The sequence below is a fragment of the Chiloscyllium plagiosum genome, unplaced genomic scaffold (assembly GCF_037043375.1).
Source record: "Chiloscyllium plagiosum isolate Xiang-an unplaced genomic scaffold, Cpla_swu_hap1 HiC_scaffold_7, whole genome shotgun sequence".
NCBI classification, from domain to species: domain Eukaryota; kingdom Metazoa; phylum Chordata; class Chondrichthyes; order Orectolobiformes; family Hemiscylliidae; genus Chiloscyllium; species Chiloscyllium plagiosum.
Window position 1 is genome coordinate 121,161,689 of NW_028270145.1, and position 15,658 is coordinate 121,177,346.

At 44.8% G+C, this 15,658-nt stretch overlaps 1 protein-coding gene across 2 annotated transcripts in view; it reads right to left on the reverse strand.

The window, feature by feature from the left end:
• Positions 1 to 15,658, reverse strand: part of myo10l3 (myosin X, like 3) — a 234,138-nt gene that overhangs the window by 144,243 nt on the left and 74,237 nt on the right. The window lies entirely within an intron of this gene.

Sequence of the window (15,658 nt, forward strand, 5' to 3'; positions counted from 1 at the left end):
TGTGTACTATCCATAAGATGCACTGCAGAAATTCACCAAAGACCCTCAGACAGCACCTTCCAAACCCACAATCGCTTCCATCTAGAAGGACATGGGCAGCAGATACATGGGAACACCACCCCCTGCAAGCTCCTCTCTAAGCCACAGGACTGATTTGGAAATATATAGCTGAAAATGTGCTGTTGGAAAAGTGCAGCAGGTCAGGCAGCATCCAAGGAGCAGGAGAATCAACGTTTCGGGCATGAGCCCTTCTTCAGGAATGAGGAAAGTGTGTCCAGCAGGCTAAGATAAAAGGTAGGGAGGAGGGACTTGGGGGAGGGGCGTTGGAAATGCGATAGGTGGAAGGAGGTTAAGGTGAAGGTGATAAGGTGAGGGTGATAGGCCGGAGAGGGGTGGGGGTGGAGAGGTCAGGAAGAAGATTGCAGGTTAGGAAGGTGGTGCTGAGTTTGAGGGTTGGGACTGAGACAGGGTGGGGGGAGGGGAAGTGAGGAAACTGGAGAAATCTGAGTTCATCCCTTGTGGTTGAAGGGTTCCTAGGCGGAAGATGAGGCCCTCTTCCTCCAGCCGACGTGTTGCTATGATCTGGCGATGGAGGAGTCCAAGAACCTGCATGTCCTTGGTGGTGTGGGAGGAGGAGTTGAAGTGTTGAGCCACGGGGTGGTTGGGTTGGTTGGTCCAGGTGTCCCAGAGGTGTCCTCTGAAATGTTCCGCAAGTAGGCGGCCTGTCTCCCCAATATAGAGGAGGCCACATCGGGTGCAGTGGATGCAATAAATGATGTGTGTGGAGGTGCAGGTGAATTTGTGGCGGATATGGAAGGACCCCTTGGGGCCTTGGAGGAAAGTAAGGGGGAGGTATGGACGCAAGTTTTGCATTTCTTGCGGTTGCAGGGGAAGATGCCGTGAGTGGAGGTTGGGTTGGTGGGTGGTGTGGACCTGATGAGGGAGCCACGGAGGGAGTGGTCTTTTCAGAACGCTGATTGGGGAGGGGAGGGAAATATACCCCGGGTGGTGGGGTCCTTTTGGAGGTGGTGTAAATGACGATGGAATTTCTGCCACCTCCAAACATCCATCGTCATTTCTGCCACCTTCAAACGGACCCCACCACCAGGGATATATTTCTCTCCCCTCCCCTATCAGCGTTCTGAAAAGACCACTCCCTCCGCGACTCCCTCGTTAGGTCCACACCCCCCACCAACCCAACCTCCATTCCCGGCACCTTCCCCTGCAACTGCAAGAAATGCAAAATTTGCGCCCATACCTCCCCCCTTACTTCCCTCCAAGGCCCCAAGGGATCTTTCCATATCCGCCATAAATTCACCTGCACTTCCACACACATCATTTACTGCATCCACTGCACCTGATGTGGCCTCCCCTATATTGGGGAGACAGGCCGCCTACTTGCGGAACGTTTCAGAGGACACCTCTGGGACACCCAGACCAACCAACCCAACCACCCCGTGGCTCAACACTTCAACTCCCCCTCCCAGTCCACCAAGGACATGCAGGTCTTTGGACTCCTCCATCACCAGACCATAGCAACATGACGGCTGGAGGAAGAGCGCCTCATCTTCCGCCTAGGAACCCTCCAACCACAAGGGATGAACTCAGATTTCTCCAGTTTCCTCACTTCCCCTCCCCCCACCCTGTCTCAGTCCCAACCCTCGAACTCAGCACCACCTTCCTAACCTGCAATCTTCTTCCTGACCTCTCCACCCACACCCCCACTCCGGCCTATCACCTTCACCTTAACCTCCTTCCACCTATCGCATTTCCAATGCCCCTCCCCCAAGTCCCCCCTCCCTACCTTTTATCTTAGCCTGCTTGGTACACTCTCCTCATTCCTGAAGAAGGGCTCATGCCCGAAACATCAATTCTCCTGCTCCTTGGATGCTGCCTGACCTGCTGCGCTTTTCCAGCAACACATTTTCAGCTCTGATCTCCAGCATCTGCAGTCCTCACTTTCTCCTTGGAAATATATTGCCATTCCTTCATTGTTGCTGGGTCAAAATCCTGCAGTAATCTCCCTGACAGCATTCTGGGTCTACCCATGGCACATGGACTACAGCAGTTTATGGAAGCAACTCACCATCACCTTCTCAAGGGCAACAGGGATGGGTATTAAATGCTGGTCTAGCCAGCAACAGACACATTCAATGAACGGATATACTTTAAAAGTAATTGTTCAGGCCTGACCAGAGGTGTATGGGATATACAGCTACATCACACCAACTGTTGATTTCTATGAATCTCTATTTTAGGGTTTCATTATAGAACATTACAGTGCGGTACAGGCCCTTCGGCCCTCGATGTTGCACTGCCCTGTCATACTAATCTGAAGCCCATCCCACCTACACTATTTCATGTACGTCCATATGCCTGTCCAATGACGACTTAAATGCACTTAAACTTGGCGAATCTACTACCGATGCAGGCAAAGCATTCCATACCCTTACTACTCTCAGTTCAGTTCTTGACTTCAGTTGTGCTCCCATATAAAGAACAGACAGGAACTGTGGTCGTTGGTTTTGGTGATGTATGTTTGTACCATATGTGTCTGTAAACAAATACTGTAACCATGGCAAGATTGGTTCCAGTTTTAGCTCTCACCTCCTGATGTCTTTGGCCAGTCTAGATCCCACTGTGAAGCTCAGTAAAGGATGAAGAAGGGTATAGGATATAGCTCTGTATCCCAGATCACTGAGCTGAGATGTTGAACTTTGCCTCATCAATGATATGCCTTCTATTAAGTAAGTGTATCTTAAATCCATCTCTCAACAGGAGTTCCCATAAGGAGAGAGATTTAAATTCCAGATACCTGCTGAGTTTGAACTATCTGACAGGACCCCCTAAAACATCATAGAGACTTTTTTCAGCCATTTGTGTTTTTAAGATGTCAGCATTTTTCTGTCTTGCAGTCAGTTTTAATCGATGGCAACTCTGTGACGATCAGCTGGTTTATGCAACCCACACAAGTCTCAGCCCCAGCACACATAAAGGCTCAAGTTACTGCCTGCAACTCGCAAAGGTCAAAGTATCTGATCCTCTCACACTGAATCTGGAACATGACATCAGTCTGAAAGAATGTGCAGAATGTGGAGACAAGGTTTCCTGCCACTGCCCACTGAGACCACAGTGAGAAAGCTTGTCCACACAGTACATTGACAATGAGACAGCACATTATACAGTCCCCCTCCTTCCAGGAATCAGACAATAGTTTTAGGCCAAGAATCTACACAGTCACATAACAAACACACAGGACAAAGGGATAGAGTCAGTGTTCAGTCCTGGGGTGGGAGCTGCGAACTGCCCAAGAGATGTTTTAGTGGATACATTTATGAATCCCCAGGGCCTGATGAGATGTATCCTAGACTGCTATGGGAGGTAAGGGAGGAGTTTGCTGGAGCCCTGGTGGAGATATTTAATACCTCGCTGGCCATAGGTGAAGTGCCAGATTACTGGAGAATAGCTAATGGGGTTCCTTTGTTCAACACAGACAGCAGGGAGAGGCCAGGTAATTACACAGCAGTTAGTCTGACAGCAGTGGTAGAGAAATTGTGGGAAAACATTCTGAGGGACAGGACTAATCAACATTTGGAAAGGCAGGGATTGATTAGGGATAGTAAGCATGATTTGTTAGAGGGAGACCCTCAATTTAGTTAAATTTTTGAAAATGTGACCAAGTACAGTCGGTTCTTGTCATGCGTGCTTCTTTAACGCAAATTGGCTTTAATGTGATTGAAGAATTTAGACCGCTATTTGTAGAACACAAACTATCCTTACCTGTATTGGCTACAATGCGATTCCAGCCCCATTAATTTAAATGGCATGGCTATTGTGAGATTTTCTTATAACGTGAGATCATATAACAGCAGAACTATCGCGTTATATCAGAACCGACTAAATATTGATGAGGATAGTGCAGTTGATATGGTTTACATGGACTTCAGTAAATTCTTTGACAAGGTTGGTCAAAAAGTAACAGTTGAAACTTTATTGCTGGAACAGCACAGCAGGTCAGGCAGCATCCAGGGAACAGGAGATTCGACGTTTCAGGCACAGGCCCTTCTTCAGGAATGAGCAGAGAGTGTTCAGCAGGAGAAGATAAAAGGTAGGGAGGAGGGACTTGGAGGAGGGGAGTTGGAAATGACTTTCTACCCAAAAAGTAACAGCCTATAGGATCCAAGGCAAGTTGGCAAACTAGATGCAAAATTGGAGGCAAAAGATGAAGGTGGAGAGTTGTTGCTGTTTATGGCACATGAATGACTTGCTTAAAAATGAAGGCATAGTTAGGAAATTTGCAGGCGCCACAAAAATTGTTGCCGATAGTGAGGAGGATGATCTCAGACTATAATCTGATATCAATCAGCTGCTAAATGGGCCAGAGTAATGGCAGAAGAAACTTAATTACAATAGTTAAAGGATTAGTACGGGATAGAGTGGGGCCCATAAGAAACAGGCAGGGTAAACTGCTCACTGAAGCTAAGGATATGACAGAGGTACTGAATTAAGATTTTGCTTCTCTCTTTACCAAACCAGAAAATGGTGGCAATGGCCTAGTTGAAAATATATGTGTTGAGCAACTGAAATGTGTCGTGTTAGATAAAGAAGAAGTAATAAAAAGGCTGGCAGCACTCCAGATTGAGCCATCCCCAGACCCAAATAGAGAGCATCTTAGATTTCTAAGCAGTTAGGGGAGCAAATCGCAGAGCCATTGATAGAAATTTTCCCGGTCTGTCTGAACACAGGATTAGTCCCAGGGGAACTGGAGGATTGCAAATTTGACACCATTGTTTAAGAAAAGGACAAAGGATAATCCAGGAAACTCAATAGTGGAAAAACTGATGGAGGCCATAATATGGGATAAGGTAAACATACACTTATAGAAAAATAAATTAATACTAGCCAATCAGCATAGCTTCGTCAAGGTCAGGTCATATCTGACAGATTTGTTTGAGTTCATTGATGAGGGGACCCAGGAGTGGATAAGGGTGGATGTTGGATATTTGGACTTTCGGAAAGCATTTGTCACATGGCAGGTTGGTTAGCAAATTAGAAATGCTTGGGATTGATTGGTCCTTGGCAGAACAGATTAGAAGTTGGATAAAAGATAGGAAACAGAGGGTAAAAAATGGGCATTTGTCAAATTGGAGACAAGTTGAAAGTGGTGTTCCCCAGGGATCAGGGTTGAGGCCCTTGCTTTTTCTAATTTAAATAAACCATTTGGAAATCAATGTTGAGGGCAAAATCTCTCTATTTACAGATGATACTAAGCCAGGGAAAATAGCTAGGGAGGATGGTGTTGAGTGGCTTCATAGAGACATTGATAAGTTGTCCAAATGGGCAGACATTTAGCAGATGAATTTCAATGCAGAGAAATGTGAGGGAATGTATTTAGATAGAAGAATCACAGAGAGACAATGCAGGTGCAATGGTGCAACTCCGGGGGGACTACAGAGGCAGAGGGACCTCGGGGTTAACATCCACAATTCTCAGAATGTAGCCAGGCAAGTTGAAACAATTGTTAAGGCGGCTTATAGGATCCTTGGGCCTTTGAATAGAGGCATTGAGTATAAAAGAAATGATGCCAGCATTTATTGCCCTTCCCTAATTGCCCAGAGGGCAGTTAAGAGTCACCCACATTACTGTGGGTCTGGAGTCGCATGTAGGCCAGACCAGGTAAGGGTGGCAGTTTCTTTCCCTTAAGGGCATTAGTGAACCAGGGTGTTTTTCCAACAATCAACAATGGATTCATGGCCATTAGACTTTTAACTGCAGATTTTTTTTTTAAAATGAATTCCAATTCGCCATTTGTTGTGGTGGGATTCAAATCCAAGTTACCAGAATATGACCTGGGTCTCTGGATTAATGGGTCGGTGATAATACCATTAATGGGCCAGTGATAATACCATTAATAGGCCGGTGATAATGCCATTAATGGGCCAGTGATAATACCATTAATAGGCCGGTGATAATGCCATTAATGGGCCAGTGATAATACCATTAATGGGCCGGTGATAATACCATTAATAGGCCGGTGATAATGCCATTAATGGGCCGGTGATAATGCCATTAGGCACTGCCTTCCTCCTTGACGCTCTTTATCCCACTCTCAGTCTGTGTTTATTTTATTCATTGTTGAGACATGGATGCTTCTGGCTTGACCAAGGTTTCTTGTCCATCCCTAGATGATAGACACAACCTGGGGAGTTAAGGGGAAAATGGGCTTGACACACAATTCCTGGCTTGTATAATATCTCCAAAGGGCAGGCATGGGCTCAATGGGCTGAACAGCCTTGTTCAGCTCTGTTTCAGAATATGAAAGGGACTATTGTTCACTAATAGTTAGTGGTCAGTGGCCCAGGGCCTTCACGTGGGTCTGTGAATCCAAATGAGATCCAAGTGAGACGCTCAGTGAATCTGATCTGACACTGACACCTACTGGTAATATCATCGGCTTAGATCAATCAGCCAGGTTAATTAATGACTGGTTATCATCTCAACATATGGAAAAATATTATTTGAATCACAACAAATCAGATAGTTCAGGAACATCACATTGCTCATTAATCTTACTAGATGTACAATTAAGTTAGCATTCACATTACAGGGAAAACATTTTAAGCCAATTTAATACTGACAGGAAACAGCAAAACCACAGAAATTCCAAACATGTTTTGGACAGAAATGTCCAAAAACGTCAGTAAACAGACAGTTCTGTTCTGCGATTGCAGCATGCAACAGAGGGATGGGCTTTAACAAATAGTCTTATACTGAGATCAGAGAGAGGAGTATTATCATAGAAGGCATCATACAGACAGCCATTCAGCCCATCAAGTCCAATGCTAGCTTTATCGAAAATTAATCCCATTAGTACAATGACCCTGCTCATTTTTCACAACAGCACTGAACTTTTCACTCCATAATTCAGTCAATTCTCTTTAAGAAGCAATGGTTGAATCTATGTCCACTACGCTCTCAGGCAGTATTTTCCAAACCCAACCTCAGACGAAAACTGTTTTTCTCTCATCTAGTCAATCACATTAAACACATTTATACGCTGAAACAGAACTGGGACTAACTGACAAGATAGACCTGTAGCTGTACCTTCTTATTTCACTCATCCAGATGATTGCAAGAACGGACTCTCCTCCAGGACAATGGTCATCCTCCAGGACAATGGACTCTCCTCCAGGACAGTGGCCATCCTCCAGGACAATGGACTCTCCTCCAGGACAATGGCCATCCTCCAGAACAGTGGACTCTCCTCCAGGATAATGGTCATCCTCCAGGACAGTGGACTCTCCTCCAGGACAATGGCTATCCTCCAGGATAATGGACTCTCCTCCAGGACAATGGCCATTCTCCAGGACAGTGGCCATTCTCCAGGACAGTGGACTCTCCTTCAGGACAATGGCCATCCTCCAGGACAGTGGACTCTCCTCCAGGACAATGGTCATCCTCCAGTACAGTGGCCATCCTCCAGGACAATGGCCATCCTCCAGGATAGTGGCCATTCTCCAGGATAGTGGCCATCCTCCAGAATAATGGTTATAGATGGCACTTACTGAATGTCCCTGATTGCGCCAACAGATCCACTAACAGCCAATTTAAGATTATCAGTCAATCTCTAAGCGTGATTCATTTGTACTTGTTTGAAGTCATAACATTTCGAGGCAGGGGCCCATTCTCTGCAAACAAAACTAATATGTTCAAGCGTTTTGATCAGCTGGGAACTTGAAAAGTTCATAATTGCCCACTGCTTTCTTCATAACAATACCTCAGCCAAACTGATTCGACTTGCCAACTATTCAGCATCCTTTTATGTTATAGTCATTGTTGTGATTGTTTAAAACTGGGCATTTTTGCATTGCTCTTGCTGAATGCAAGATGAAAAGCTTCAGGATTATTTTGGGATTTCAATTTCCCCATCATTAATTGGGAGAGTCATTGTGTAATGTGGGGCTGGTTTTCTTGAAATGCATTCAAGAGAGCTTGTAATGTCAACATGTAAAGGTCCAACACGAGACGATGCAGTGACAGACTTAATTCGGGGAAATTAAGTTGGACTGGTGATAGAGATGGCAATGGTGGAACATTTTAGCGATAGCAGCCAATGATCCTTCTAAGCTGGGTGGTTGTATGTGCTCAGCCACTTAGATATACCATGCACAGCGATCAGTGTTGGGAAACCGAATGCAGCATTCACTTCCAGTTCCAGAAATAGTTTCTGTCCACGGACCTCAAAGGTGCATGCAGCCAGTAAAATATTCCAGGGAATGCTGATAGCAACCACAACGGTGTGGTTTACGTTTGTTATGGAAAAGGAAAAAGATGTTCTTCAAAAGGGAGTTTGGATTGAGGGATTGATGTGGAAGTAGTGATGTTGGACTGAGGTGGACAAGGGCATAAGACTTAGAACATAGAACATAAAAAAAAACAGCGCAGTACAGGACCTTTGGCCCTCGATGTTGCGCCGATCCAAACCCACCTAATCTACACTAGCCCACTATCCTCCATATGCCTATCCAATGCCCGCTTAAATGCCCATAAAGAGGGAGAGTCCACCACTGCTACTGGCAGGGCATTCCATGAACTCATGACTCGCTGAGTAAAGAATCTACCCCTAACATCTGTCCTATACCTACCCCCCCTTAATTTAAAGCTATGCCCCCTCGTAATAGCTGACTCCATACATGGAAAAAGGTTCTCATGGTCAACCCTATCTAAACCCCTAATCATCTTGTACACCTCTATCAAGTCAGCCCTAAACCTTCTTTTCTCCAATGAAAACAGCCCCAAGTCCCTCAGCCTTTCCTCATACGATCTTCCTACCATACCAGGCAACATCCTGGTAAACCTCCTCTGCACCCGTTCCAGTTCCTCCACATTCTTCCTATAGTATGGCGACCAAAACTGCACACAATGCTCCAGATGCGGCCGCACCAGAGTCTTATACAACTGCAACATGACCTCAGGTCTCCGGAACTCAATTCCTCTACCAATAAAAGCCAGAACGCCATATGCCTTCTTCACCGCACTATTTACCTGGGTGGCAACTTTCAGAGATCTGTGTACATGGACACCAAGATCCCTCTGCTCATCCACACTACCAAGTATCCGACCGTTAGCCCAGTACCCCATCTTCTTCATCACCTGATGAAGCAGCAGTATTCCGAAAGCTTGTGAATTCAAATAAACATAGAACATAGAACGTTACAGCGCAGTACAGGCCTTTCGGCCCTTGATGTTGCACCAACCCGCGAAATCGATCTGATGCCCATCTAACCTTCACCATTCCATTATTATCCAAATGTATTTCCAATGTCCATTTAAATGCCCTTAACGTTGGTGATTCTACTATTGTTGCAGGCAGGCTGTTCCATGCCCCTGCTACTGAGTAAAGAAACTATCCCTGATATCTATCCTAAATCTATCACCCCTCAATTTAAAGCTGTGCCCCCTTGTGCTAGCCTTCACCATCCGAGGAAAAAGGCTCTCACTGTCCACCCTATCTAACCGTCTGATTATCTTATACATCTCGATTATGTCACCTCTCAACCTTCTCCTCTCCAATAAAAACAGCCCCAAGTCCCTCAAGTTCCTCATAAGACCTTCCCTCCATACCAGGCAACATCCTAGTAAATCTCCTCTGAACCCTTTCCAAAGCTTCCACATCCTTCCAATAATGCAGTGACCAGAACTGTACGCAATACTCCAGGTGCGGCCACACCAGTGTCTTGTTCAGCTGAAGCATGACCTTGTGGCTCTGAAATTCAGTCCCCCTACCAATAAACGTCAACACATCCTATGCTTTCTTAACAACTATCAACCTGAGTGGCAATGTTCAGGGATTTATGCACCAGGACACCAAGATCTCTCTGTTCATCTACACTGCCAAGAACTTTACCATTAGCCCAGTACTCTGCATTCCTGTTACTTCTTCCGAAGTGAATCACCTCACACTTTTCCGCATTAAACTCCATTTGCCACTGCTCACCCCAGCTCTGCATCTTATCTATGTCCCTCTGTCACCCACAATATCCTTCGGCACTGTCCACAACTCTGCCAAACTTAGTGTCATTTGCAAAATTACGAACACATCCATCTACGACCATCTCCAGATCATTAATAAAAATGACAAACAGCATGGCCCCAAAACAGCATTGCGGTACACCACTAGTAACTGAGATCCAGGATGAAATTTTCCCACCAACCACTACTCTGTCTTCTTTCAGCTCGCCAATTTTTGATCCAAACTGCTAATTCACCTTCAATCCTGAAATGTGCAGAAGATTATAGTGTGGAACCTTATCAAACACCTTACTGAAGTCCATATTCACCACATCAAACGCCTTATTTTCATCCACCTATTTTATCACCTTCTCGAAGAACTCAATAAGGTTAGTGAGGCACCACCTACCCTTCACAAAACCATGTTGACTATCTCTGATTCCTTTCCAGGTGATTATAAATCCTATCTCTTATAACCTTCTCCAACACCTTATCCACAACCAAAGTAAGCCTCACTGCCCTATAATTACGAGGGCTGTCCCAACTCCCCTTCTTGAACAAGGTAACAACATTTGTTATCCTCCAGTTTTCTACAGTACTCATATCGACAATGATGACATAACGATCGAAGCCAAAGGCTCTGCAATCTCCTCCCTGGCTTCCCAGACACTCCAAGGATAAATCTTCTTCAGATCTTCCAAAAATTGCTAAAACCTCCTCTTTGTCAACCTCAATCCCATATAATTTTGTAACCTGTATCTCCGTATTCTCACTAACATTGCCCTTTTCCAATGTGAATACTGACGAAAAGTATTCATTAAGGGTTTCCCCTATGTCCCTAAACCTGTTGCACTATAACCTGGTGTTGTGTGACTTCTGACCTCGGGTTTAGGGAAGGCAGACTTTAATAAAATAAGGCAGGATCTGGCCAAAGTTGACACTATTTGTGAAAAACCTATGGAAGAGCATGAAGAGGAGGGGATTGGATTTTGAAATGGAACAGTCAAGAATATAGGCCAGACATGTTCACTTTAGGGTGAAATATAGGAGACACAAGCCCAGATGCCAAAGATTATTTCGGACTGGATAAGGAAAAGAGAGGCTTAACCAGGAGAAGAGTAGGGTCCATTAGGGATCAGGGGAAAATGGGTTGGTGGACCTGGAGGACATTGTTAAGGTGTTAAACAAATACTTCACATCTGACTTTATTTGGGAGAAAGAGAATATAAGTATAAAACTCAAGAAGAGGTTCTGAGCAGTTTGACGTAGGGAGTGAAGAGGTATTGGAGGCTTTGGCAGTCTTAGAAGTGGAAAATATCCACAGTCCAGATGAATTATATCCCAAGATTCAGTAGAGATGACAGAGGAAATTGCAGGGGCTTTTAATTCCTCTCCAGCCACAGGAGAGAGGATCAAAGAACAGGAGGACAGCTAATGTGGTTGCATTTTTCCACAGGGTGGTTGAGATAAACCAGCGAATTAAGATCAATGAGGATAATACAGTTGAAGAATCTTACATGGATTTTTGATAAAGTGCTACTTGGGAAACTGATAAAGAGAGTGAAAGTTCATGGGAACCAGGGTAACTTGACAAGATGATCCAAAATAGGCTTGGTGGCAGGAGACAGTGGGTCGTGGTAGAAGGGGAGGCGGTGGCTAAGTGGTGTTATCACTGCACTATTAATCCAAAGACCCAGCTAATGTTCTGGGGACCCAGGTTCAAATCCTGCTATGGCAGGGGGTACATTGTAAATTCCGCTCCCCCCCCCCCTACCCCCACTCCCTCTCCAACTGATCTCGATTTGCTCCTCTCCTGCTCTAACTGTGCTTGTAATCACTTCGCTCCAGCTCCTACCGAGCTCGATCTGTTCCTCTTCTTCTTACAATGTAGCTCTGACAGCCAGGGTTCCGGTACTAAGACTGACTCTACTGTAACAAGAGGTACATCAGGTTCCAAGCAATTGATTGTAATGAGGGGACTCTCTAGTCAGTGGCACGGTCAGACACTTCTGCAGCCAACTGCAAGCCTTTCAGAATTGTGTGTTGCCTCCCTGATGTCAGAGGCAAGGATATCTTGGAGAGAATACAGAATATTCTAGAACATAGAACATACCGCATTACAGCCCCCAATCTGAAGCCCATCCAACCTTCACTATTCCATTGTCGTCCATATGTTTATCCAATGAACATTTAAATGCCCTTAATGTTGGCGAATCTACTACTGATACAAGCAGAGTTTTCCACACCCCTATTACTGTCTGAGTAAAGAACCTACCTCTGACATCTGTCCTATATCTATCACCCCTCAATTTAAAGCTATGTCCCCTCGTGCTAGCCATCACCATCTGAGGAAAAAGGCTCTCCCTGTCCACCCTATCTAACCCTCTGATTATCTTATATGTCTCAATTAAGTCACCTCTCAACCTTTTTCTCTCCAACGGAAACAGCCTCAAGTCCCTCAGCCTTTCCTCATAAGACCTTCCCTCCATACCAGGCAACATCCTAGTAAATCTTCTCTGAACCTTTTCCATAGCTTCCACATCCTTCTTATAATGCAGTGACCAGAATTGTACGCAATACTCCAAGTCCGGCCGCACCAACTGCAGCATGACATCGTGGTTCCTAAACACAATCCTTCTACCAATAAACGCAACACACCATATCTTCTTAACAACCTGTCAACCTGGCTGGCAACTTTTAGACATCTACGTACATGGACACCAAGATCTCTATGCTCATCTACACTACCAAGATTCTTACCATTAGCCCAGTACTCTTTATTCTTATTGCTCCTTCCAAAGTGAATCACCTCACACTTTTCCACATTGCACTCCATTTGCCACCTCTCAGCCCAGCTCTGCAGCTTATCTATGTCCCTCTGTAACCTACAACATCGTCAGCACTATCCACAACTCCACCGACCTTAGTGCCATCCGCATATTTAATAACCCATCCTTCTACTCCCTCATCCAGGTCATTTATAAAAATAACAAACAGTAGTGGACCCAAAACAGGTCCTTGAGGTACCCCATTTGTAACTGAACTCCAAGATGAACATTTCCCATCAACCACCACTCTCCGTCTTCTTTCAGCTAGCCAATTTCTGATCTAAATCACCCTCAATCCCATGCCTCTGTACTTTGTGCAATAGCCTACCATGGGGAACCTAATCAAACATCTTACTGAAATCCACATACACCACATCAACTGTTTTACCCTCATCCTCTTTCACCATCTCAAAGAAAATAAGGTTTGTGAGGCACGACCTACCCTTCACAAAACCATGTTGACTATCCCTCAATCAACTTATTCCTTTCCAGATGATTTTAAATCCTATCTCTTATAACCTTTTCCAACACTTTACTCACAACCGAAGTAAGGCTCACTGGTCTATAATTACCAGGGCTGTGTCTATTCCCCTTCTTGAACAAGGGGACAACATTAGCTATCCTCCAGTCTTCTGGCACTATTCCTGTCGACAATGATGACATAAAGATCAAAGCCAAAGGCTCAGCAATCTCCTCCCTAGCTCCCAGAGATCCAAGGATAAGTCCCATCCGGTCCAGGGGACTTATCTATTTTCACACTTTCCAGAATTGTTAACACCTCCTCCCTGTGAACTCAATCTCATCTAGTCTAACAGCCTGTATCTCAGTATTCTCCTCAACAACATTGTCCTTTTCCTGTGTGAATACTGATGAAGAATATTTATTGCTTCCCCTATTTCCTCTGATTCCACGCACAGCTTCCCACTACTGTCATTGATTGGCCCTAACCTTACCTTAGTCATTCTTTTATTCTTGATATACCGATAGAAAGCTTTAGGGTTTTCCTTGATCCTAGCTGCCAACAACTTCTCATGTCCCCTCCTGGCTCTTCCCATTTCTCTCTTTTGGTCATTCCTGGCTAACTTGTAACTCTCAAGCGCCCTAACTAAGTCTTCACACCTCATCCTAACATAAGCCTTCTTCTTCCTCTTGACAAGAGATTCAACTTCAATAATAGCTGAATAAATTAGCTACTCACGAAAGAATTATGAAACTCAGCAGAAGTGAATTATGTAATTCTAAGGGGTGTTCAGGAGCAGAGTGTTTGTGTGTAAAATATTGAAGTTGGCAGAATGGGTTACAAAACAGATAAACATATGACCTTGGGTTTATCAATTCAGGAGTAAGGTATAAAGCGAGGAAGTTTTGGCAAACCTATATATATGCGGATGATACGAAAGTCGGAGGAGTTGTTGACAGTGAGGAAGGATGTGGCAGGTTACAGCAGGATATAGAGAAGCTGCAGAGCTGGGCAGAAAGGTGGCAAATGGAATTCAATGTAGCTAAGTGTGAGGTGATTCACTTTGGGAAGAATAACAAAAAGATGGGGTACTGGGCTAATGGTCGGATACTTGGTAGTGTGGATGAGCAGAGGGATCTTGGTGTCCATGTACACAGATCTCTGAAAGTTGCCACCCAGGTAAATAGTGCGGTGAGGAAGGCATATGGCGTACTGGCTTTTATTGGTAGAGGAATTGAGTTCCGGAGTCCTGAGGTCATGATGCAGTTGTATAAGACTCTGGTGCGGCCGCATCTGGAATATTGTGTGCAGTTTTGGTCGCCATACTATAGGAAGGATGTGGAGGCACTGGAACGGGTGCAGAGGAGGTTTACCAGGATGTTGCCTGGTATGGAAGGAAGATCGTATGAGGAAAGACTGAGACACTTGGGGCTGTTTTCATTAGAGAAAAGAAGGTTTAGGGGTGACTTGATTGAGGTGTACAAGATGATTAGGGGGTTAGATAGGGTTGACAGTGTGAACCTTTTCCCGCGTATGGAGTCGGGTATTACAAGGGGGCATAGCTTTAAATTAAGGGGGGGTAGATATAGGACTGAAGTTAGGGGTAGGTTCTTCACTCAGCGAGTCGTAAGTTCATGGAATGCCCTGCCAGTAGCAGTGGTGGACTCTCCCTCTTTATGGGCATTTAAGCGGGCATTGGATAGGTATATGGAGGATAGTGGGTTAGTATAGGTTAGGTGGGCTTGGATCGGCGCAACATCGAGGGCCAAAGGGCCTGTACTGCACTGTATTCTTCTATGTTCTATGTTCTATGTTCTATATCACTCTTTGGCCCAGTGGGAATATTATGTTTAAATGTGGACTCTGCACATTAGTGAAGATGTCAAAGGGGAGCAGTGGAGGTTTACAGCAAAGGTAACAAGGATAATGAATGTAATTGGAGAAACAAAATACACTGTGATTGCTCTCTTTAAATTAGAGAAGAAGATTTAACAGAGGTGTTCATGGAGTAAATAATAAGGAGCAGTTTCATACAGTTGAAAGGTTGAGAATCAGAGAAACAGATTTAATCACACTGAGAAAAAAACCTGTTATAGTGTCATCGAGTCATACAACACAATGGAGACCCTTTGGCCCATTACGTCTGCACTGAACTATCTACACTTGGTCCATAGTCTTGAATATCATGACACTTCAGGTGCTCATCCAAGTACTTTAGAAAGGCTGTGAGGTTACCCGCCTCAACTACCATCCCAGGCAATGGACCCCCTATCACCCTCTGGCTGGAATACATTTTCTTCAAATCCCCTCTGAAGCTCCTGCCTCTCACCTTAAAATTATCCCCCCATGTTATTTACCC